This window comes from Pongo pygmaeus, chromosome 3 (genome assembly GCF_028885625.2).
Source record: "Pongo pygmaeus isolate AG05252 chromosome 3, NHGRI_mPonPyg2-v2.0_pri, whole genome shotgun sequence".
Lineage (NCBI taxonomy): Eukaryota > Metazoa > Chordata > Mammalia > Primates > Hominidae > Pongo > Pongo pygmaeus.
The window spans coordinates 164,381,739-164,407,011 of NC_072376.2; the positions used below are offsets into that span (position 1 = coordinate 164,381,739).

The following is a 25,273-nucleotide window of genomic DNA, read 5'->3' on the forward strand; positions in this document are numbered from 1 at the left end:
ATACATGCCAACATTGACATGACCTTTTGGTTTTAGGCCCATATTAGACCCTGCATTTTTCATAAGTCATATTCCCAAAAGAGACCATTTGATTGGCTTCATTTAGCCTGTGGAGTCATTCCTGCTGGATGAGGTTGCTACCCTGGCTTCAGTGTTCTTCAGGGTTTGGAGTAGGGGAGGATTTACGTGGTACAAATTGGGAACCTGTTAGTTGGATATTGCATCTCCTGCATTGGTCCTTTGTTTCTAATCTGTTCTTCCATATGTTCTATCCTTGTGTCTTTTTGTTATATACTTTGAGAGATTTCCTTACTGTTATGGTAATTTTATTAAATTTCTATTTTGGCAATCACATTTTCAGAAATATTTAAAAAGTTTTTTATTGTTCTCTATAATCACTTTATTTTCATTGTGTCTTATTCTTTAATTATTGTAGTTGACTGGATGTGGGGTGCAGTGCATGCCTATAGCCCTGGCACTTTGGGAGGGCAAGGTGGGAGTCCAAGTTCAGCTCCTGCTTGAGGCCAGGAGTTTAAGACCAGCCTAGATAACATAGCAAGACCCTGTTTCTACAAAAAATTGGTATAAAAATTAGTCAGGTGTGGTGGAGCAAATCAGTTGGGTGTGGTGGTGTGCTTCTGTAGTCCCAGCTATGCAGGAGGCTGAGATAGGAGGATCGCTTGAGCCCAGGAGTTCGAGCTTGCTATGAGCTATGATCGCACCACTACACTCCAGCCTGGGTGACAGAGCGAGACTGTCTTAACAAAAAAAAAGATTCAAGAAGATACTACAACCATTTTTTGAGTATTGGTCTTGCTCTGTCACCCAGGCTGGATCGCAACCGTATGATCGTAGCTCACTGCTGTCTAGAACTCCTGGATTTAAGGGATCCTCCGGCCTCAGCCTTGGCTACCATGCATGCCTGGCCACTCATTGAAGTACAGTACTCTTTTGTTTCCCAAATTAACACTTTGCTTTCAGGGTCAGTTTTCCCCTCATGTTACTGGTCTTCCTTGTAGGCTTGGTTCCCTATTCATAATAAGGAAAGAAGGACTGGGGGAAGTTTCCTCTGCTCTTTTAAGAAGATCTATATGTAGAGCTTTTTTTTTTTTTCTTTTTCCTTCTTTTTCCTCAGCTATCCCTCTTCCCTGAGTGAGAATTCTAAATGAAGCACTGTGTGCTTGCGTGTGTGTGTGTGTGTGTGTGTGTGTGTGTGTGTGTGTTTAGTACTGGGTTGTCTGCTGGCCAGCTTTTCTTCACCCCCAAAATGCCGTGAGGAAGTATTTACTCTGAGGTATCAAAATTCACATCAGAAGCCTTCACAAGCCATCTCTTACTCCCTGCTGCCACAGTTGGTTCAGTTTCTTTAGAAATGAACCCTGAGATGTGTTGTCTGTCAATACACTTGGCCAGGCTGCGTGAAGGCTGTGCTAGAGGCAGAGGGAGAGATGGGAGTGCTAACTGTCATCACTTTACCCCCTATTTCCTGCTGCAGATCCTCTCCCCACTCTGTGGTACCTGTTGACTCTGAGCCCAGAGCCTCCCCAGGCTCTATTGAGCAGATTGCCTCCTTGGTGGCCTTGGAGAACAGCTTTCCCTCCTGTTTCATCTGTGAGCGCATACTCCTTACCCGTTCTGTGTTCCAGGAATTTGTTGAAATCTCTTACCCATTTAAAGTTTCCTTCCAGTGAGCTCTTTTCAATAGTATGGAATTCTCCCATTTTGTTCTTTGATGTTTTTCCCTGCATTAGGGACTCAGGAGGGACATCCAGGCGGTCAGGCATCTTGAAACGGAAGCCACATCAGGTTGTTCTTTTAAAAAATAACATTTGCTTCTTGGCTTTTATTTTGCTTTTTAAAATGAGACATATACATATAAAAGAATATACATAAGTACATGTATAATTTAAAGAAAATTAATAAAATGAACATTGATACCTACTATATATCTTAAGAAATTGAATGTCATATGAACAGTACCTTAGAAACCAGTTCGTCCTCCCTTCATTGTATCCCTTTTGTCCCCCACCCACCCCCCACTTTTCTGCTCTGGCGACCATTATCCTTCATTTCTTAGTCACTCCTTTGCTTTTTAAAAAAATGCATTTGTCTTTTATGTATTTATATCTAGACAATATATTATTTAATTTTAGCTGCTTTTGTTCTTTCTACAAATGGAATTCCATAACATGTACACTTCTGTACCTTGCTCTTTTACTCAAGCTTGTTTTTGAGATTTATCCATGTTTATTCATGAAGCCATATTTTCCTTGTTTTTACTACGGTGTAGCACTGCATTGTAAGATATACTACAATTTAATTATCTTTTTAAAAGGGGATTAAAATTTTTTACTGTATACTCATAGAACACTTCTGATACCAAATGTGTGTGGATATTTCCCACACCAATAAATTCTTTAATTCTTGGCAGACATTGTCTGCTTATCCTCCAATTTAATTCTGACACTAACTGCCTGGAGTTAGCAGAGAGCCCACAGGTTAAGGGCTCAGTCCAAGATTGCCCCCTACCTCAGATGCCACAAAAAGTAGGGGGTCCCCAGGTTTCCTACAACTTCTATCTGACTTGGCTACAAATTGGAGGTTCTCATGATCCCTTCCTCAGGTTTGATAATTTGCTACAAAGGCCTGTAGAACCCAAGGAAAGTTTACTTACTGTTACTAATTTACTACAAAGTATATATTAAAGGATACAAATGAACAACCAGGTGAAGAGATAAATAGGGTGAGGTCTAGAAGGGTCTGAGCATAGGAACCTCTGTCTTGGTGGAGTTTGGGATATGCCACTCTCTCAGCATATGAACGTGTTCTTGTACATCAACCAGGAAGCTCTCTGAACCCCGCAGTTTAGGGATTTTATGAAGATTCCATTTATGTAGTAGATATGATTGATGAAATCATTGGCCATTGATGATTGAACTCAATTTGCAGCCTCCGCGAGGTAGGGTGGGGAGGTGGAGGAGTGGGGATGAAAATTCCAACCCTTCAATTAAATGATTGATTCTGATGACAACCAACCCCTATCCTCCAAGAGTCACCTCATTAACATAAATTCAGGTGTGTTTGAAAAGGGCTTATTATGAATAATAAAAGATATCCCTCTTATCCCATCACTCAGGAAATTTTAAGGGCTTTAGAAACCCTGTGCCAGGAATTAGGGGACAAAGACTAAATATATATGTAGGTCTTCTACATTATGAAATACATGAGCACTTTCAGTTCTAGCTATTTAGGAGGCTAAGGCAGGAGGATTGCTTGAGTCCAGGGGTTTGAGGCTGCGGTGACCTATGATCACACCTCTGCACACCAGCCTGAGAGACCTCATCTCTTAAAAAATATATATATATATATTTCATATGATATGTTATTATATTGCAGTATCACACTTTCTAATGCTGGTGAACATTTGTGTTTGTGTAATCATATAATCATGAGAAAGATTGCTGTGAAGGTAGTGCTGTTGCACATGTGCAAGAGTTCTCTAGGATATAAACCTAGGAGTGGAATTGCTGCTTCCTAGAGTATATGTGTGTTTAGTTTTACTAGGTGATGACAACTGCTTGCCTGAGTGGTTGTACCAGGATACAGTATATCAGTGTATGAAATTGTCTGTGGCTCCCCATCTTGGACAACACTTGGTATGATCAGACTTTTTAAATCTTTTGCCTGTGGTTGTGGAATCATTTCTTACTGCATGTTTTTAAAATTGAGATGTGATTTATATGTACTAAAATTTACCTTATTGTGGCCTTAACTTTCATTTTTAAGGATTTATTTTCATATGGCTACTAACCTTTCATGTTTTCTCTTCTATAAATTTTTGCCATATCTTTCCAATTAGTTCCTCTTTTAGACTGGTGGATGTGCCTTATATATTCTGGATATACTGTACATATACACACATAATGTCATGGGATTTCTTTCTTCCTTTCCTTTTCCTTTCACTCCTTTTCCTTTTCCCTTTCCTTTTCCTTTTCCTTTTTTTTTTTTTTTTTTGCAGGATTCATTTTACCAGGAGAAAAAGGCAGTGCTTATATCCAGTAGTCAGTTTTCTGTAAATATGAATGTGTTCTTTTTCTTTTTTGTTGGTTGTGGTTTAATCTTTGACAAAATTGGGAAGTTTTGGTACTTTAAAAAGTTTAGAGTCTTTTTTTCCTTCACCTTCCTAATCTATACTCTGTTGTGAAACTTTGTGATTGAGAATGTATCCTTGACATTCAGTAACTCAGAATGTTTTCCTTAGAGTGCACACTATGAAAGTTGGAGTGTGACGCTTAAGATGCTTGTGGTGCTTGGTGCTTGTGAGGCTGGCTCTGCTGATAGATCTAGCTGTTTTGGTGGTATCAGTCCACAGGCTGGCCAGCACTTGAGGAGATGGGTTGTGAATGCTGATCCAGACTTATAATATGAGAGCTCTAGTGTTTTTCTTGATTCTGTAGTTAACACATTTATGAAATTTAATGGAAAAGTAAGTTGGCTTTAATAAAATTATAACATTAATTAGTAACCATTCTTTTTTCCATTTAATGATTTACCCTGAAGTTAACTTAAGGGATATTTTCTGTTAAGTGGTGATATTTCTATGGGTAAAAACTTAATAAAATGGCTAAAATGGCAAATCTTTGCATATTTCACCACATTAGTAGCTTATTTTAAAAGATGCTTTTTGGAAGACTTCTTAGGACTGTAACAAAAGTGCAAAAATGAACTCTGAAATAGTTTGTCTGTTTTTGAATGCAGAGAGGTCTTCCAAATGTTAATTCAAGGTATTGATGTATGGTAACTAGCAATATGTCTTTTGCATAAGTGCTTGGTCCTTCTCATGACTGTTCTTTTTGAAAGGCTTACGTGTTCTTAGAGTTTTTGTAAACATTTGGAATGCTTTTCAAGGAATGCATTTTCATTTCACTTCTGCTCAAAGTATTAGCTATCACTTCCCCTGTGCTGCAGCCACACGGGTCTTCTTTCATTTCCTCGAATCACCATACTTTTCCTGACTTAGAACCTTCCCATATGTTGATCTTCACCCTCTGCCCACTACCATTTGTATTGTTTATTTTTAAAAAATTGTAGTGAAATATACATTTTATGGGCTGAATTGTGCCCACTCAAAATTCGTATGTTGAAGGCCTAACCCCCAATACCTCAGAATGTGATTGTATTTGAAAATGGGGGTTATTTAAAGAGGTAATTAAGTTAAAAGGAGGTCATAAGGGTGGCCTTTCATTTGATACAACTGGTATCCTTATAAGAAGAGGAAATACAGACACAGACAGGTACAAAGGAAGACCATGGGAAGTTATAGTGAGAAGAGAGCCATCTGCAAGCCAAGGAGAGAAACCTCAGGAGAAACTAACCTTGCCTGCACCTCGATCTTGGACTTCTAGCTTCCAGAATTTTGTTTGTTTGTTTTTGAGACAGAGTCTTGCTCTGTAGCCCAGGCTGGAGTGCAATGGCACAATCTCAGCTCACTGCAACCTCCACCTCCCAGGTTCAAGCAATTCTCATGCCTCAGCCTCTGGAGTAGCTGGGACTACAGGTGTACACCACCACACCTGGCTAATTTTTTTGATTTTTTTTTTTTTTTTTTAGTAGAGATGGCATTTCACCGTGTTGGCCAGGCTGCTCTTGAGCTCCTGGCCTCAAGTGACCCTCCCGTCTGAGCCTCCGAAAGTGTTGGGATTACAGGTGTGAACCTCCGCACCTGGCCTAGTCTCCAGAATTTTGAGAAAATAAATTTATGTTGTTTAAGCCACCCAGTCTATGTTTTTTTGTTATGGCAGCCTGAGAAACTAATATAATACATAACACAAATTAGCATTTTAACACTTTTTAAGCGTACGGTTCAGTCGCATAAAGTAGGTTCACATTGTTTTACAACCATTACCACCATCCATCTCCAGAACTGTTTTCATCTTGCTAATCTGAAACTCTACCTGTTAAACAGTAATTCCCCATTATCCCCCTTGGCCCCCAGCTCCTGGCAACCACAATTCTACTTCTCCATGAATTAGACTACTCTAGGTACCTCTAGACCAGAATCATACAGTATTTGTCCTTTTGTGACTGGCTTATTTCACTTAGCATAACATCCTCAAAGGTCATCCATGGTTTAACATGTGTCAGAATTTTTCCTTCTTGATGCTGAATACTCCAGTGTATGTGTATATTCCATATTTTGTTTATCATCCATCGATGGGCCCTTGGGTTTCTTCTAGTTTTTGGGTGTTGTGAATGCTATGAACATGGGTGCACAAATATCTTTTTGAGTCCCCACTTTTCACTTCTTTTGGGTATATATTTAATACCTAGGAGTTTAGAATTGCTGGATCATATGGGAGTTCTATCTTTAATTTTTTGAGGAACTGCCATACTGTTTTCCTTACCGGCTGTACCATTTTATATTCCTTTCAACAGTGCACAGGAGTTCCAGTTTCTCAGTTTTTCAGTTAGGTCTTTCTGGTTAGTCTGTCTCATGGTGCCCGGTTATATTCTTTCATAACATTTACCGCAGTTTCTAATGATACATTTTGTATGTTTTTAGTGTCTATCTTTTCAACTAGACTGTAAACGTGAGCAGGGATGATGGTGGTTTTTTCAGTATCTCCATAGCATTCTAGTGTGATACCTGACACATAATAAGCTCAAAAATAATGATTGCATAACTAACTGAATGAATGAATACATGATGTGCTTATTTTGTGCCTGGTACAGTATTGAGCATGTTTTATATGTTATTTTATTTTCACTACAATCCTTTGAGGCAGGCAGTATTTGTAACCTTACTTACACATGAGGAAACTGAGGTATGGAGAAGTAAAGTAGCTTGCTCAGAATTAAGCAAGTTAGTGAGTGTTGGAGGTGGAATCTTAAAATTAAAGATTTTTTTAATTGACACATTATAATTATACATATATATGGGGTACAACTTGATATTTCAATACATGTATACATTGTATAATGTTCAAATTAGGGTAGTTAGCATATTCATCACTTCATGCATTATCATTTCTTTGTGGTGAGAACATTCAAAAACCTCTTTCCTAACTATTTTGCAATATGAAATACCTTGCCGTTAACCATAGTCGCCGCACTGTGCAATAGAACACAGAACTTATTCCTCCTAACTGTAACTTTTTTCCCCTCTACCAACTTTTCCCCATCCTCCCCGCTCCCATCCTTTCCCCAAGGAGGTGGCATCTTAGTACTTGTCTGTCTATACAAGGTTTATGCTTCTAATCATTCTTAACTCTAGAGGTAGCATGTGTTGTGGGGTGTGTTGGGATGGTGTTAAATAATGCCGCAAACTCATATTTTGCTTTTGATGAAATGACAGTCTGTGAAGGTTTACAATACGTTTTTTTTAAACTTGAGTTTTTCTGTGATGATTTTTTAAATAATACATTTGCATGTTCCTTTTTTTCTCTGAGTTTAGAAATCTTAAGTTTTATCAGCCCGAAATATTGAGTACCTTGACATCTTTACTAAAAAATTCCCTCAAATTTAAAATTTTACAAATAAGATGTACTTTGATGGTGTTGACAGGGATTATCATGCACACACATTTCATAAAAGTTTAAAATGTAAGTTTGTTGACTGGTGATATGGAATCCAAGAAGTATCATTTGAAAAAACTTATTTTAATAAAAGCAATGCTTATACATTGCAAAAAGGTCAAACGTAAAGAAATGTATAAAATAAAAAGTAAAATTGAAATGTCTAGCCTCAGCCTAATAGTTTTTTTACATTCTTATTTATACTGTTTATTTTACTCAAATAAGATTATACTATAATGCAGTTTCCATTTAATAATATCTTTTGGATATTTTTTCTTAGCACATATACACTATAGACTAAAAAGTATAGGCTATATACTTTTTAAGGGGTGAATTGTGTTCTATTATATGGATATACCATTATTTATTTAATCTGTCCTCTTCTAATGTAAATTTGGATTGTGTATTTGTTTATTTGACTTCTGTAAACCGTGGTGCAGTGAACATTCTTGTCCGTATATCTTGGTATGCTTACACGACTATATATATAGGGTAAATTACTATCAGTGATATTGCTGAGTAATACCACTTTTAGACCAATACTCTGATAGGCCAATTTGCCCTCCAAAATTGTTGCATCAAATGTCTTTAAGATTTTTCTCTTTACGCACACCTTCAACAACTTTTAATATTTGTACATATGAATGACAAATGTTTCAGTGGTGTTTTGATCTTCGTTAATTTTCTTCTTTCTTTTTCTCATCTTTTTTTTTTTTTTTGAGACAGAGTTTTGCTCTGTCCCCCAGGCTGGAGTGCAGTGGTGCGATCTCAGCTCACTGCAACTTCCGACTCCCGGGTTCAAACGATCCTCCCACCTCAGCCTCCCAAGTAGTTGGGATTACAAGTATGTGCCACTATGCTTGGCTAATTTTTATATTCTTAGTGGAGATGGTGTTTCATCGTGTTGGCTAGGCTGGTCTCTAACTCCTGGCCTCAAGTGATCCACCCTGCTCGGCCTCCCAAAGTGTTGGGATTACAGGTGTGAGCCACTGCACCCGGCCAATCTTCATTACTTTAAATTAAGAATGAGACTCAGTGTCTTTTTATATAATTATTGGCTGTCTTTCTTTTTCTGTATTTGTACTCTTTGCCTATTTTTTTTGGGTTTTCATCTTTTTCTTATTGATTTTTAAATGCTCTTTTTAGGTTAATAAAACTTTCATTATGTACTATAGATATTTTTCCCAGGTTACCTTTCAACTTTATTTTTGCTTTAAATTTTTACTTAGTCAAATGCATTAGCCTTTTATGGTTCCTGGTGATTGGGTCATCTATGTTTTCTAATGTTTTTATGATTCCTTTTATTTTAACACTCAAATCTTGAGCAAGCAGGAGTTCATTTTGGTATAAGGAATGCTGAGAAATTTTAAATACAGTTCTACATGAAAGACAGAATCTAATGAATTATCTGTGCTTCCTGGCCTTTGGGTCTTTGCTATGCTATTCCTTCTTTCTAAAATGTTCTACTTCCCCCATATCTTTGTGTATTGAACTGTGAAAGCACACCAAGAACTATGGAAGTAGATGCTAAGAGGTCAATTTCTTCCTACTGATCCTTTGACCAACCCATGGTTGAATGATTATTTTCTGAAATTAGCAAGGGACACATGTATTTAAAGCTCTATTTCCAATAAATTTTTTTCAAATAGTATTTGATGACATTTTTATAATAAAGTGCTTTTTTTCAGTCGTATTTATTTTTCTTTTTTTCTTTCTTTTCTTTTCTTTTTTTTTTTTTGAAACAGGGTTTTGCTCTATCTGTTGCCCAGGCTGAAGTGCCATGGTGCTCTCGTGGCTCATTACAGCCTTGACCTCGTGGGCCCAAGAGATCTTCCCACCTCAGCCTCCCAAGTAGCTGGGACCACACACACACCACCATGCTCAGCTAATTTTAAAAATTTTTTTGTAGAGACATGGTCTCCTTACGCTGCCTAGGCTGGTCTTAAACTCTGGAGTTCAAGCGATCCTCTTGCCTTGGCCTCCCAAAGTGCTAGAATTACAGACATGAGCCATCACGCCTGGCTGTAATTAGATGTATTTTTCAAGTTAAACCTCAACAAGGATTCTGTTATTAGTAAGCTTTCTGAAAATTAGTAGATTAGACTCATTAACATGGTTCTCAAAGGAGATTTTATTAAATGTAAAACTTGAAGATGTTACCTTCTTGTCAATGCTCATTTGAAAAATGCACTGGTTTTTAGTGCTCTGTATTCTGGCAGATAAAAATGTCTGTGCTTGGAAAATATGGACACCTTAGTGAAAGGAGATATGAACACTTTACCTCCAGAGTTTAATTAAGCATTTAGTTTTTTAAATGTAAATTTTTCTGGTTATAAAAGTGATACATCAGGCTGGCGTGGTGGTTCACGCCTGTAATCCCAGCACTTTGGGAGGCTGAGGTGGGTGGATCACTTGAGGCCAAAAGTATGAGAGCAGCCTGGCCAAGATGGTGAAACCCTATCTCTACTCAAATAAATAAATAAACATCTATATCTATATCTGTATCTATCTGTCTATCTATATGGATATATATATAAACTAGCTGGGTGTGATGGCTCATGCCTGTAGTCCCAGCTACTTGGGAGGATGAGGCATGAGAGTTGCTTGAACCCAGGAGGCAGAGGTTACAGTGAGCAGAGATTGGCGCCACTGTACTCCAGCCTGGGTGACAGAATGAGACTGTCTCAAAAAAAAAAAAAAAGATGTATTTATATTCTAGAACATCTTGGATATATAGAAAGTATATATTAAACACTGTAATGCCATCATCTAGAGATAGCCACCATTAAATTTTGGCATATTTATTTCTAGTATTTACCTTTTCCTATGTCTGCAGACATTGAAACATGTATTTATATACAAACATACATTGATATTTTATAAAATTAGGCCTATACTGGACATAGTTTTTTTTTTTTGAAATGGAGTCTTGCTCTGTTGCCCAGGCTGGAGTACAGTGGCACGACCTCGGTTCACTGCAACCTCCACCTCCTGGGTTTGAGCGATTCTCTTGCCTCAGCTTCCTGAGTGGCTGGATTACAGGCGCCTTCGACCATGCCTGGCTAATTTTTGTATTTTTAGTAGAGACAGCATTTCACCATGTTGGCCAGGATGATCTCGATCTCCTGATCTCAAGTGATCTGCCCACCTTGGCCTCCCAAAATGCTGGGATTACAGGTGTGAGCCACTGCACCTGGCCCATAGTTTTAATTTTTCATTTGCTATTATGATATAAGCATTTTTCCATGCCATTAAATATTCTACAAGGTTTGCCACTTAGCTATGCAATCTTGGACAAGTCATTTAACCTCTCAGTGCCTTATTTTGTCATCTACAATAAGGATAATAATGGAGATAATGATAATATACTCACTGTACAAGTTTATTGTATGCATTAAATTCATGTAACACATACAACAAACTTATTAGTGCATGTAAAGTATTCAGAACAGGCCTGAGATGTTATAAATGCTGAGTTGATATTATTCTTATTTTAAAAACATGATTTCGGATCACCTGAGCTTGGGAGTTCGAGACCAGCCCGACCAACATGGAGAAACCCCGTCTCTACTAAAAATACAAAAATTAGCGAGGCGTGGTGGCGCATGTCTGTAATCCCAGCTACTTGGGAGGCTGAGGCAGGAGAATCACTTGAACTGGGAGGTGGAGGTTGCAGTGAGCCGAGATAGCACCATTGCACTCCAGCCAGGGCAACAAGAGCGAAACTCTGTCTCAAAACAAACTAACAAACAAACAAACCAAAAAAACCCACCAAAAACCATGATTTATAATTTTTCATACTACTTCATCCTATGAATATATAATAATATATTTAGCCACTTCCTTATGGGACACTTTTTAAAAACCAAATATTCATTATTACAGGTAATGCTGTGATGAATAAACATTTTTGTACATAATCTTTTCCCATAGGAATGTACATAATATATGTTTCCTAGAAGTGATATTATTGGGCGTCACAGCTTTCAGGTATAATACAGTGTCCTTTTGATTTTATTATGGAAAAGTGGTGTTAAAATATGGGTTTTTAATTATCACTGGATTAAGACAGAGTTGATTCTTAAAGGTTGTGATATGGCATTCATATACCTATTGATTTAGACATATCACATTGGAGGCACATCAGGAGCCACTGGAGTTATTGGTGTGAAAGACAGGCAGCCATTTCTTTTCCTCCCTGTTTGGGCCAAAGACTGTTCCTATAGGTAACTTTGGGTCTGCTTGTATGACACAGAACAAGCTATGCCAAAATGCAGGCATTTTCCACTACAGAGACTCTGAAATAGCTCTTTTGCAGAACTAAAGAGGCTAGTAAGTTTGTTACCTTTTTCCCTCAATGTAAAATTTTTATATTCTTAAGTGTTTATAGCTGTGTTTGTTTAAAACACACATGTCCCTAAAACTTCCAGTCCAATGAAGAAAACAGAGCAAGCTTGAGGCAAATTAGGCCTTAGAAATCTGAGGCAGAGATTACAGTAAAACACAAAAAGTCTGGGAGATGCACAGGTGTTTCTCTGAAGGCCTTTTTTTTTCCAGGTGATACACTTGGGTGTTGAAGGACATTTTTGAAATCATGAGAACTCAATGTTTGACTATGAATGTTTCATTATAACTGCCTGGAAGGTTAGCGTCAAAGAAGTTGAGGTAGGAATATTTATAAATACGTTCCTTAACTTTTAGCTTGTGTGTGAAAATGGAAAAGATTATGTGGCTTATTGTTAATTTGCCTTGGCCCCTTATGTGGATTTCCCCATACCCCAGTTGTAATTCTTGGTGGCTTACGCTGGCAAAACAAAAATCATTCTTCACTATGGTTTGGAACAGAGCTACCAGATCTTATTGGGAGGGCAGATCCAGGAACCCTTCCCCGCATTTTGCCATTCTGAACTCTGATTTGTATAGATGATGATTTGATTCTGAAGCTGCTCAGTTTAACAATTACAAGTTCACAATGTTAAGGACCAACAGTAGCATCACGAGGCTTAGTAAAATTAATTTTACACACACAACTTATATTTTTCTTCATGCAATTTGTACACTTACTGGTTTGAGAATTCACAGAAAATATAATTAAAGCTATCGAAGCCAAAGAATATAAGGATGTTTCCTCTATTGTTAGCCAGTCTTCATTGTCACTGTAATAATAGCACCTTGTGTAAGAACTCTGAAAACCTTGACAATGCTTTATAGGCTTTGTAAACTGAGATAACCACTGCTGTCATTAAAGGAGGGCAGGTCATCCCTCAGCAGGGATCAGCTACTCCTGCCTCCTACTGTTTGCTGGTTTAATTCTCTTTGTAATAGTGAGGCTGGATTAGGAGTCTAGAGCTAGCACTGCATGCCTTTCCAAAGGAACCATGGAAGGACTAGGAGTCAATTTCATTACTTCCTTGAGGTGTGGCCCCCTCCAGGTCTTTTCCTCATATTTTGGAAGTTCAGAGCTGGTTCAGGGAGATGCCACTTTTTCCTTCAGTGCTGTGGGTATTTTCTGAAAGCCTTCCATCAGTGGTCCTGATCTTGGTCAGTGGGACCACATTTCAGTCTTTGTTATTACACAGAATACAGCACTGCTTCTAAAGGCAAAAAGGCAGAGAGCTGGGTTTACTTTACTGTTAATTAATTGATTAGTTGTTTCGTTTATGTTTAACAAATAGATACCAGGAGTCTGCTGTTTGTTGAGAGCTGCATTAAGCTCTGTGGAAGTATATAAAACATATAAAACACAGTTCCTATTGAAAACAGTCTGGAATATTAGATGGAAGCACTGAGCACTAGAGAACAGAATAGAAAAATTTAATATTTTCCTGTTCTAACTTTGCCCACACAGGTTTTCCATTAGTGATAAAAGGACATAACTGATAATTCAGAAACACATACCTTCTTAACATACATCATCTATGGAAAACAAAGCCGTTAAGGTACCAAAAAAAACCCACTGTAGGACTGTAAAGATATTTACCTATTACAGAGTTTTATTGACATGATAAAATTAAACAACCGTAACTCTCTAATTTATTAGAAAATCTCCATCACCTTCTGACATTCCCAAAAGTCTATCCATTGTAAAGGTTCTCTTTAAAATAACATCAGCTTTCAGTACTCTAAAATGAAAACAAATGGGCTTTTTTCAAGGTTTACAAAATTTTTTCAAAATAAATGCAAAGTAAAAGACAGGGCCAGCTGGTGGTGGAAAGGACTAAGGATTTCATTGTGTGGTACAGAGCTGGAGTGCTGTGGAACTCAAGTGAGGAGAGTTGGGCATTAAACCTCTCGGAAGATGAAATGAAGGGAAAGCAAATGAGGAAAACCAGGTAGAGAGCTACTTTCTGCACATTTACTTCTGACTCCTTATGGGACTTCTTAAGGTCACTTTGGAAATGCACCCTGATCCACCAATCATGGTTACATACAGTATTGTTAAAATATATAAACATTTAAAATCTCATAATGAAAGTATAACTTTTATAGAGCAGAAGACTTAGAAAACATACACATAACACACAAAAGAAAAATAAATCATCTATAATCTGGCCACTTAGAAATAACTATTGTTATGCCCTTACTTTTTTTCCAATGTAAATGATTTTGATTGCATTTACATTGGATTCCCAGAGCAGAGGGTAAACAGATTCCATAAAAATAATGAGTTGGATTCATATGAGATTGTTGTATTGGTTATTGTGACAATAATTTTGGTCCTGTCTACCTTTTACTTTGCAGTTATTTCGAAAAATTTTTGTATAGCTTGAAAAAAACCTATTTGTTTTTATTTTACAGTATTATTGTGATTATTTTGGAGTATTTGAAAGCTAATGACATTATTTTAAAGAGGATCTTTTCAATGGATAGACTTCTGGGAATGACAGAAGGAGATTTTCTAATAAATTAGAGAGTTATAGTTGTTTAATTTTCTCATATCAATAAATCTCTGTAATAGGTAAATATCTTTATGATCTTACAGTGGGGCTTTTTTTTGGTACTTTTAACAGTTTTTTTCCCATAAATGATGTATGTTAAGAAGGTATGTGTTTCTGAATTATTAGTTATGTCCTTTTATCATTAATGGAAAACCTGTGTGGGCTAAGTAAGAATAGAAAAATATGAAATGTCGGACAACTTAAAGTTTCTGATATGTGTGAAGCTATTAGGTGAATTTAAGCCCTTGACCACTGACAGGTGCATTTGGAACAGGAAATTGCATGAGCAGTGGCCTTCGCATGTAGGGAAGAGCCCTGGCCCTGGAAGTGTGCTTTCTGAATCTGAAATTACTCTATTTGGTCTATCCGTTTTGTGCCCTACCAGGAAAGGGAGAGAGGGGTTTTGTGTTTTAGAAGAACCTCAAAAATTCTCCATGTTCCAGAACTTATTACTGACTGTAAAACTGCAAAGTAGAGTTTATTCCTTTTCCCTCCACCTGTCACATATATGTCTTTTGACTGATTGAGAAATCTTAACCTTTTTGGAAATTAGTGGCTCCTTGCTGTGGTTTTTAAAAAGGTGTTTTTTAGTACTGTCTGGCTGCCCTAGTTCTATAATGTCTTTGATTTAACTCCCCTTCCGCCCCTTTTTTAGGTATCTCTGAGACCTTTTTTGGAGGGATGGGGATCACAAACTCAGAGGCCAGGCAGGTAGTATAATATGAATATAGTTTCTAGGGAGGAATGGTAAGAACTATGACAGACTGGAAAATACTTATCTCTCCAAAGGTAATTAAAATAAAACAAAAACAGAAATATATTTTGATGGCCAAACAGGAAATCCAGATTTGGCTTGAAGCCTACCAGTTTATGGTCCCTGTAGTAATAATGGTAGTAGAGTAGTCATGTAATGCTAATGATTGTAAAAATAGCTAACATTTATTGAGCACTTACTATATGCCAGGCACATGTGCTATCTCATTGTGTCTTCACAGTAAAGGTAAATGTTATTATTATCCCCACCTTAGAGATGAAACTGAGGCTTAGAGAGATTCTTTGCCCATGTCACAGAGATCATAAGTAGCAGAGTGAAAGCCAGGTTTGTCTAACTCAGAATCATGAGCTCTGTGATGTGTTTTGATTTTAGGCCACAGAACTTTGAATTGCACTTGGAAGAAAATAGTCAGTGGTTAAGCTACTCAGAGTGTTGGCACCAACCAGTTTTGTGGCCTTAGGGGAAGAAGCCAGGCCTGGAAAAAGGGGCAGTGTTCTTGGTCCTATAAGGAGGAGGAAACAGCCTAGCCAGGTCTGCGGTGGTGTGAACAGGCTCTACGAAAGTCTTCACCAGGTACTTTGGGAAGGGATTTCTTTGGTAGAGGGTAAAGAAAGTAATAGTTCCTGTGAGGTGCAGAAGATGTGTGTGGGTTTGGGGGTGGGGGTGTCTGTGCAGCATATAGGAGAGGAAAATCAGACTAAATGGAAGTTTAGTAGGAGCTTGTAATGTAGGTTTTGGCAGATTTGAGTAAGGTGTACTGGAATATTTTGTACCCTGGTGCTCCTTAACTGTGTATGTGGGAATATCTAGAACTGTAGAATAAATAACTAAAATGTATGGGGTTGACATTTAATCCAGGGCTTCTTGTTGCAGTACACTTTAAAACTGAATGAGGTTTTAGTCTGGGCGCAAGGGACTGTCTTTTGTTTGGCTTATCTTAGTCGGCTCTCACACCACAGAGTCACTTTTCTTGGGCATAGTGGATCTCTATCAGGATCACTGGCATTTCCCGTGATATTTAGCAGAAAAAGGGTCATTGAGAAAGTATCCTCACAAACTTTTGGTTGTTGAACCAACCAGCACCACTAAAATATTTTCTGTTAACATAGCACCTTTAAATGAACAAGTGACTTGTTATGCCTTGTAGTTCTCAAACCTTCTCTAAGTGACTTTAACACAAGGAAATGAAAAGTAAAGCCAATCTGTTCGTATAACCAGCTGCATGTGAACATAAACCCTGGGAAACACAGCGGCCTCTGTGAGAGGGCTGCTTGCGTAAACCTCACACAGCCCTAAAGAGGATTTTTTTTTTAAAGTATGTATATACACACACGTGCACAAAAAGTTATTACAGGAGTATATCTTGACTTTTGTTCCTGAAAAAAAGTGAATGTACTACAAAAATATATAAGAAGGTAAGATTGATTGATGGAGTTTACTTTCTGCTGCCTAAAGACTTTTAAGTAGATACTGAAGGAGAAGGAAGCAAATTTAGTTACAAGAAACCTAATACGTCTCAAAGTGAGTACGGGTGGGACCAAAAGTCCAGCAAGAGTGGGTCTAGGGAATCCCTTCTGTTAACTGTTTCATTGGTTTAAAATGATCACTTTCCTAAAAGGAACAAGAAAAACTGGTCCAGTTTGTTTTCAAAGTTGGAAGTAAATACTTATGTAAGCAGCTCCTGACTTTGCAGCATTTCCATCTGTAATATCATTTAAGAATTTGGCCAGATCTCAAGTGATTTATGTTTAGCAAACGAGATTATCTTCAGCTTCCTATTGGGGAAGAGCAAATGGTTTGGGGTTTGGTTGCTGCTTTTCAGTCTCTTTTTAATTGCTTCTTCAAGGTAGTACTGCATTAATCTTTGTTATTTATCTTCAGTGTTGGTTTGCGACAGAAGCAAGAAACCAGAACAGTGGCTGAAGCTAGAATGGCTTTAAGTGTTAATACCCTTGTCGTAGAGCTACCAAAAACAACAACTATTTATTAAGGTTGATGGGAGAGAGAGCGAGAATGAGAAAGACCTTTTGCATACACTTGGAATTCAGCTTTTTGTATATATATTTTTTATCATATGACAGATGCTCTTAATTTTATGGACAAATGAAATAAAGGGAATCTTTAGATTGCTATTTTGAATGCTTATGATTGTTTATGTTTTTAAGAGTTTAATTTTCTTGCAATGTAGGAAAACATTTATTTTTGAATTTGTGGCTACCTATTGAAAAATGACACTTTTTGATATTTGAGGATACATTATTATGATAATGTGAGTACCAACATATTGTTTATTTAAAATGTGGGTAAATTTTTAATATGTTCTACATTTAAATTAGCTTTTAGAGGCCCTGTATTAAAGGTCTTCCTGTTATTAGGTTTAAATTTGTGTGAGACAGGTAAACATTTTAGCAAATAAGTGATCATTTTATTTCCCATGGCTGGACAAAAAAATGAATGAAGTGTTTCAGAGCATAACATTTGGGAAAACTATGTATTACATATTTCATATACCCTGCAGATAAAAATAGCTACTCACATCTAGTTAGTGGGTTTCTGCTGTTGTACCTACCACCACCACCACCTTTTCCTGAGTCTTGACTTGATGGTCTCTTCCTTAACTGCTGTCTTAATATTTTAAGTTTCATATCTTGCACACAGTGCAAACCAAGCAAAGATTAAGTGTATAGAGAGAGTCACTCTCTGTCTTTCAGATTGTATCAGCTATTTTGAGTCTAATTCTTAAACTGCTCCTGATACCTTGGCAGCAGGCCATGTAGTTGTCATTTTGTCTCGTTAGAGTTAAGTCTAGTCCTGTCAAGAACAGATTTACTAGTCTTTTTTAATTGCCTGCTTAAAATTTTTCATTTCCAAAATCAGCTGAAGAATTTAAAATTGTGGTAAGTATGGACCGAGGTCAGGTAAAAGTTCTGAGCAGATTAGGAATTCACTGAAGGAAGGAAATGAAGAGATGAAGGATTTTAAGGCTGTTGTGGAAGAGTGGAGGATTTCTGAAGCATTTGTGTTTAGGAAAATGGAATAGGGCTTAAATTATGTAGTTGTATGGCAATGGATATGAAGTTTATTTGACTGGTATAAATTATTTTCTTTTGTGCCTTTTTGCATTTAAGTATGCCATCTATTCTTCTAGGGAACTAGAGGCTAAGCATGAGATAATTTGAAGGTTGAAGAAAACTAGATGAAGATAAGGTGGAATCTGGAGAGGACAAATAGGAAAGTGTGCCCAGCTAGCTGAAAATAATGATAGCGTGATGGAGAACAAACAAGGGTTAGGTGTGCAGCCTCCTCATAGGCAAAGCCAGCAGAACCTATGTTCTGCCATATAAAGGAAAGAGGACTGAAAAAAAGGGAGGTGAAGAGATGTTTAGGAAGAAGCAGGATGTTTTTTGAGAAAACTTGTTGGATGAAATAATACATACATGCATCTCTGGGATGGTGGGATGGGAGGGTAAAACCTGAGAGGGCCAGGTTTCCCAGCAAATGGTCAGGCTTATTTTGTTGATGCTGCCTACCTGTGTGAGATGAGGTGTGGTGGGCATGGCACCCATTCTTGTGACAATACCATGGTAGGATGATTATAGTTAATAATAAAATATAGTTTCAAATAGCTAGAAGGTGGATATTGAATGTTCCCAACACAAAGAAATGATAAATGTTTGAGGTGATGGATATGCTAATTACACTGATCTGATCACTATACATTATACGTATCAAAACATCGCTAGGTACCCCATGGATATGTATAATTATCATATGCCAATTAAAAATAAAATTTTAAAATTTTAAAAATGGAAAAGAATGTAGGGGCTAAATTAGCTTCCAGGGAAATGTGATGTGTGACATTGAAGGAAGTGGAAGACTGTAGCAGTTGGGACTATGTAAGTGATTGGATAACCTAAATGAGTCAGATCAGAGTAACCTAACAGACTCATTTCTTTTTCTTGGATTATCCCTGACCTGAAGGACTTTGGGCATGGGATCGACTCTGTAATATATTGAGGGTAGGTCAGGCACAGTGGCTCATGCCTGTAATCCCACACTTTTGGAGGCTGAGGCGGGAGTATTGTTTGAGGCCAGAAGTTCGAGACCAGTCTGGGCAACAAGGGAGACTCTGTCCCTACAGAATATTAAAAAATTAGCCAGGCATGGTGGCGCATGCCTATAGTCCCAGCTACTTGGGAGGCTGAGTTGGTAGGACCTCTTGAGCTGAGAAGTTGAGGTTGCCGTGAGCTGTGATTATATCACTGTACTCCAGCCTGGGCAACAGAGTGAGACCCTGTCTCTAAAAAATAAAGTAAAATAAATGTATTTTGAGGGTAAGACTGACCATATTCTAATATGTATCATTAAGGTCCTTATTTTGCTCCCTCTAAGCCTCTTCCTGAGATGCACCATGGGTTCACATTGTTCCCTGACAGGACCCAGTGTGCTGGGGGTGTACTTCATGTTCTGTGTCTTTCTTGGTTTCCTTTCTACATGCCAATACTTACCTGTTCACTGTCTGAACAGTTTCTTCAGATAGTTTCACTAGAGTCTTCAGATAACTGGAGCTAATTGGTAAAATCATTCATTCTCTTGTGTAGGGTTAATTTATAACCCTTTCTGTGTTATATATTTACATTCAAAAGAAGGATTCATAGTATGTTACATAACTCAAAGAAATGGTGGAATTTTTGGCATGCCTTTGCATAAATATTAAGATGATGATATTACAGTGGAGTCATATATGCATATTTCACTCATGGGAATTCAACTAACGCACCTGGCCAAAAGAAGAAAGAAGGGCAGGAAATAGCAATTGAAATATGATGAGCATAGTCCTGGAGTGAGCATAAGATGGGAGTTGTGAGCCTGCTGTTTATAGGGGAGATTTAATTTCCTCTCAGAGTGAGAGCATTTTGGTCTGAACAGCATGGCCCATAAAATGCAAGCCAGTTACTTTCTCTGATGTTTACCTGAACAGACAAAATAGTCTTTTCTGGATGGCTCATTGTGGACTTACTGAGAGATGGCTTAGTATTGTATTTTATGAGGAATTACATAGAGTTTTCAAGGGTAGTTTTACTATTTGTAATTGCTGCCTTGGTTTGACTTTGGACTCTAATCCAGTTCCCTGCATTATTAGGTATGACTTCACAGTGTTGGCCGGTTGGGGGTAGGTGTTTTAGAGCTCCTGTGAGCTCCTTGAGATTTGGGACTGTGTGTTATTCATCATTGGCAAAGCAACTCAGAAAATGTTTTTGTTGAATGAAATAATGAATACTTAACACCCTGCCATGGTACCTAGAGCATGGGCACGTTCTGGCTGTTTTGATTTAGAAGAGATGGGTTTTGCTGAGTGATTTAGGCCATCTGTTGGAACTGGATCGCAAGTCATAGACTTGTTGAGACCATCTTTTCTTCCTACCTCTGGTGCTGCCCTAGCCAAAGAAGGTGGCAGTGGGGATGGTTGAAAGTAGAATGGTGGTATGTCGGAGATGCCAGTGGCTTTGAAGAGGTTCTTATTATCCTTTCTGTTTTATACTGAATCCATATCTTCTGTGTCATGACAGGGCACCTTGATCATCACAGACAGTTTTGGCATTCCAGGAATGGATGACCTTCCAATTAGAAGGTTACACTTCCTCCTTTGCCCCTTGCAGATGGTTTTGAACTCTAGAATTATGGGTGACATAAATTAAAGCTGTTCATAAAAGATATGCCCCCAGCCTTCTGTTCTTTCCTTTTAAATGTGGTCCAGTTGTGCTCTACAGTAATGATCCTAGTATTTTATGCACAACTTGCCCAGTAGCTTCCAATTATGTGTCACAAAGAAAAGTTTTAACTGTTTGGTAGGTGGCCTTGTCTGATGACAATACTGAGCATGTGGCATTTTGTTCTGTGTCTCACAGTATCACCATGACACTGACTGAAAATACCCTGGTTTCTGCAAGGTGTCTGCTAGACCAGGCAAGGTTAAGTAAAGATAATTACCACTGAGTTTTTCTATTTTTTACATTCCGTTTAGAGAGGTTTGGTTACTGCCCTTGGTGAATTTGGAAGCTCCTATGTATGACATCCGGATCTTCCTACCAGACATGAATATGATCTGACTTCTAACCTCTCATTCTGATATAGCCTTCTGTCAGCCTCCTTAGCCAGTTTGATATTTTTATTGTTATTTACTTATTTTTTACCCTTTTTTCAAGAAATGGGGTCTCACAGTATTGCCCAGGCTGGACTTGAACTCCCACTCCTGGGCTCAAGCAGTCCTCCTGCCTCACCTTTCCAAGTAGCTGGGGCTATAAGTACACACCACCATGCCCAGCAATATTTTTATTTCTGTAATGTGTCATTTAGTCAGTGATTGTTGTATTATAATAGAATCACAGAAATGGAGGGACTCCTAGAAGTAATCAAATCTGGTGGTTTTTAAGCCTTTTATTCCCTCTAAAGGGATAGTCAAACCATTAAAAATATAATTTATCCTAATATGTAAGTCAGAGAAAGCTGAACTTCTGGTTTAGAGAGGAACACAGATGAAAGGCCAAATGCCTCCATCATTTCTCCACTCTCCACCCAACCCAACCTTCAAGGTATCTGGGGGCTCTGTGGACCTCACTTTGAAGACCATAGTTCTGGAGGAATGGAAGGACTACTATATTAAGTAAATCCTTCTAGCACCATTTAGCACCAGTTTGCTTGTATATTGCTTCCTGAGGGTAAAATTTTAAAACAAAACGGCTCCAAGTTCTTCCTCTGCATTTGTCTGTAGTGTGTATTACCTACAGACACTCACCAGTCATCAGGAAGCTTATTGTGTATCTTGAATGTTCAGCCCAACCAGCATACACTGTAGGTACCACAGGTGAGAGGCTGACCTGAGTGACAGAGTGGTACTCACTTTTTTATTTGATGATGAGTATGGCATCTGGATAGCACTTAAGAGATTGGGAAGTACTAGAAGAGATATGCTCTAATTGTATAGATCAGTGATTGTCAAAGTGTGGTCCCCTGACTAGCAGCATAGGCATCTTCCAAAACTTGTTAGAATACAAATTCATGGGGGTTGGGTGCCATGGCTTATGGCTGTAATCCCAGCACTTTGGGAGGCTGAGGTGAGGATCATTTGAGGCCAGGAATTTGAGACCACCCTGGGCAACATAGTGAGACTCTGCCTCTGCAAAATGTTTTAAAAATTAGCCAGGCATGGTGGTGTACACCTGTAGTCTCAGCTACTAGAGAGGATCCCTTGAGCCCAGAAGTCCGAGGCTACAGTGAGCTGTGATCGCACCATTGCACTGGAGCCTGGGTGACAAAGTGAGGCCCTGTGTCTTTAAAAGAAAAACAAAAACAAAAACTACCATCAGAGAATACTATAAACACCTCTACGCAAATAAACTAGAAAATCTAGAAGAAATGGATAAATTCCTGAACACATACACCCCCCAAGACTAAACCAGCAGGATCGAATCCCTGAAGAGACCAGTAACAAATTCTGAAATTGAGGCAGTAATTAATAGCCTACCAACCAAAAAAAGCCCAGGATCAGACAGATTCGTAGCTGAATTCTACCAGAGGTACAAAGAGGAGCTGATACCAATCCTTCTGAAACTATTCCAAACAATTGAAAAAGGAGGGACTCTTCCCTAACTCATTTTATGAGGCCAGCATCATCCTGATACCAAAACCTGGCAGAGACAACAACAACAACAAAAAACTTCAGGCTAATATCACTGATCAATATCCATACGAAAATCCTCAATAAAATACTGGCAAACCAAATCCAGCAGCACATCAAAAAGCTTGTCCACCACGATCAAGTAGGCTTCATCCTTGGGATGCAAAGCTGGTTCAACAAACACAAATCAATAAAAGTAACCCATCATATACACAGAACCAATGGCGAAAACCACGTGATTATCACAGTAGATGCAGAAAAGGCCTTTGATAAAATTCAACATCCCTTCATGTTAAAAACTCTCAATAAACTAGGTATTGATGGAACATATCTCAAAATAATAAGAGCTATCTATGACAAACCCATCCAATATTATACTGAATGGGCAAAAAGCTGGAAGCATTCCCTTTGAAAACTGGCACAAGACAAGGATGGCCTCTCTCACCACTCCTATTCAACATAGTATTGGAAGTTCTGGCCAGGGCAATTAGGTAAGAGAAAGAAATAAAGGGTATTCATATAGAAAGAGAGGAAGTCAAATTGTCTCTGTTTGCAGATGACATGATTCTATATTTAGAAGACCCCATCATCTCAGCCCAAAAACTCCTTAAGCTGGTAAGCAACTTCAGCAGAGTTTCAGGATACAAAATCATTATGCAAAAATCACAAGCATTTGTAAACACCAACAATAGACAAGCGGAGAGCCAAATCATGAGTGAACTCCCATTCACAATTGCTACAAAGAGAATAAAATACCTAGGAATACAACTTACAAGGGACATGAAGGAACTCTTCAAGGAGAACTACAAACCACTGCTCATGGAAATAAGAGAGGACACAAACAAATGGAAAAACGTTGCATGCTCATGGGTAGGAAGAATCAATATCATGAAAATGACCATACTGCCCAAAGTAATTTATAGATTCAGTGCTATTCCCATCAAACTACCCTTGACTTTCTTCACAGAATTAGAAAAACTACTTTAAATTTCATATAGAACCAAAAATGAGCTCATATATCCAAGACAGTCCTAAGCAAAAAGAACGAAACTGGAGGCATCACACTACCTGACCTCAAAGTATACTACAAGGCTACAGTAACCAAAACAGCACAGTACTGGTACCAAAACAGACATATAGACCAATGGAACAGAACAGAGACCTCAGAAAAGATGCCACACATCTACAACAATCTGATCTTTGACAAATCTGACTAAAACAAGCAATGGGGAAAAGATCCCCTACTTAATAAATGGTGCTGGGAAAACTGGCTAGCCATATGCAGAAAACTGAAACTGCACCCTTTCCTTACACCTTATAAAAAAATTAACTCAAGATGGATTAAAGACTTAAATGTAAACCCCCAAACCATAAAAACCCTAGAAGAAAACCTAGGCAATACCATTCAGAACATAGGCCTGGGCAGACTTCATGACGAAAACACCAAAAGCAATTGCAACAAAAGCCAAAATTGAGAAATGGAATGTAATTAAACTAAAGAGCTTCTGCGAAGCAAAAGAAACTAGCATCAGAGTGAACAGGAACCTACAGAATGGGAGAAAATTTTTTCAGTCTACTCATCTGACAAAGGTCTAATATTCAGAATCTAAAAGGAACTTAAATAAATTTACAAGAAAAAACAGCCCTATCAAAAAGTGGGCAAAGGATATGAACAGACACTTCTCAAAAGAAGACATTTATGTGGCCAAGAAGCATATGAAAAAAGCTCAACATCACTGATCATTAGAGAAATGCAAATCAAAACCACAATGAGATACCATCTCATGCCAGTCAGAATGGCGATTATTAAAAAGTCAAGAAACAACAGTTGCTGGTGAGGCTGTGGAGAAATAGGAACACTTTTACACTGTTGATTGGAATGTAAATTAGTTCAACCATTGTGGAAGACAGTGTGGTGATTCCTCAAGGATCTAGAACCAGAAATACCATTTGACCCAGCAATCCCATTACTGGGTATATACTCAAAGGATTATAAATCACTCTACTGTAAAGATACATGCACACATATGTTTACTGCAGCACTGTTTACAATAGCAAAGACATGGAACTAACCCAAACACCCATCAATGATGGACTGGATAAAGAAAAGAAAATGTAGTACATATACACCATGGAATACTATGCAACCATAAAAAGAATGAGATCATGTCCTTTGCAGGGACATGGATGAAGCTGGAAGCCATTATCCTCAGCAAACTAACACAGGAACAGAAAATCAAACACCACGTGTTCTCAATTATAAGTGGGTGTTGAACAATGAGAACACATGGACACAGGGAGGGGAACA

The 25,273-nt window shown here is 38.1% G+C and overlaps 1 protein-coding gene across 4 annotated transcripts in view; it reads left to right on the forward strand.

Annotated features, from left to right (window-relative positions):
• FHIP1A (FHF complex subunit HOOK interacting protein 1A) overlaps nucleotides 1–25,273 on the forward strand; it is a 251,136-nt gene that overhangs the window by 32,845 nt on the left and 193,018 nt on the right. The window contains exon 2 of one of the 4 annotated variants that reach the window (XM_054484894.2): nucleotides 12,132–12,239. The exons of 2 other annotated variants lie outside the window; for them this stretch is intronic. The gene's annotated coding sequence lies outside the window, so the exon portion shown is untranslated. Of the gene's footprint in view, nucleotides 1–12,131; nucleotides 12,240–15,839; nucleotides 15,861–25,273 lie in introns of those variants that run through there. One more of the 4 variants, XM_063664192.1, reaches the window with a different exon arrangement.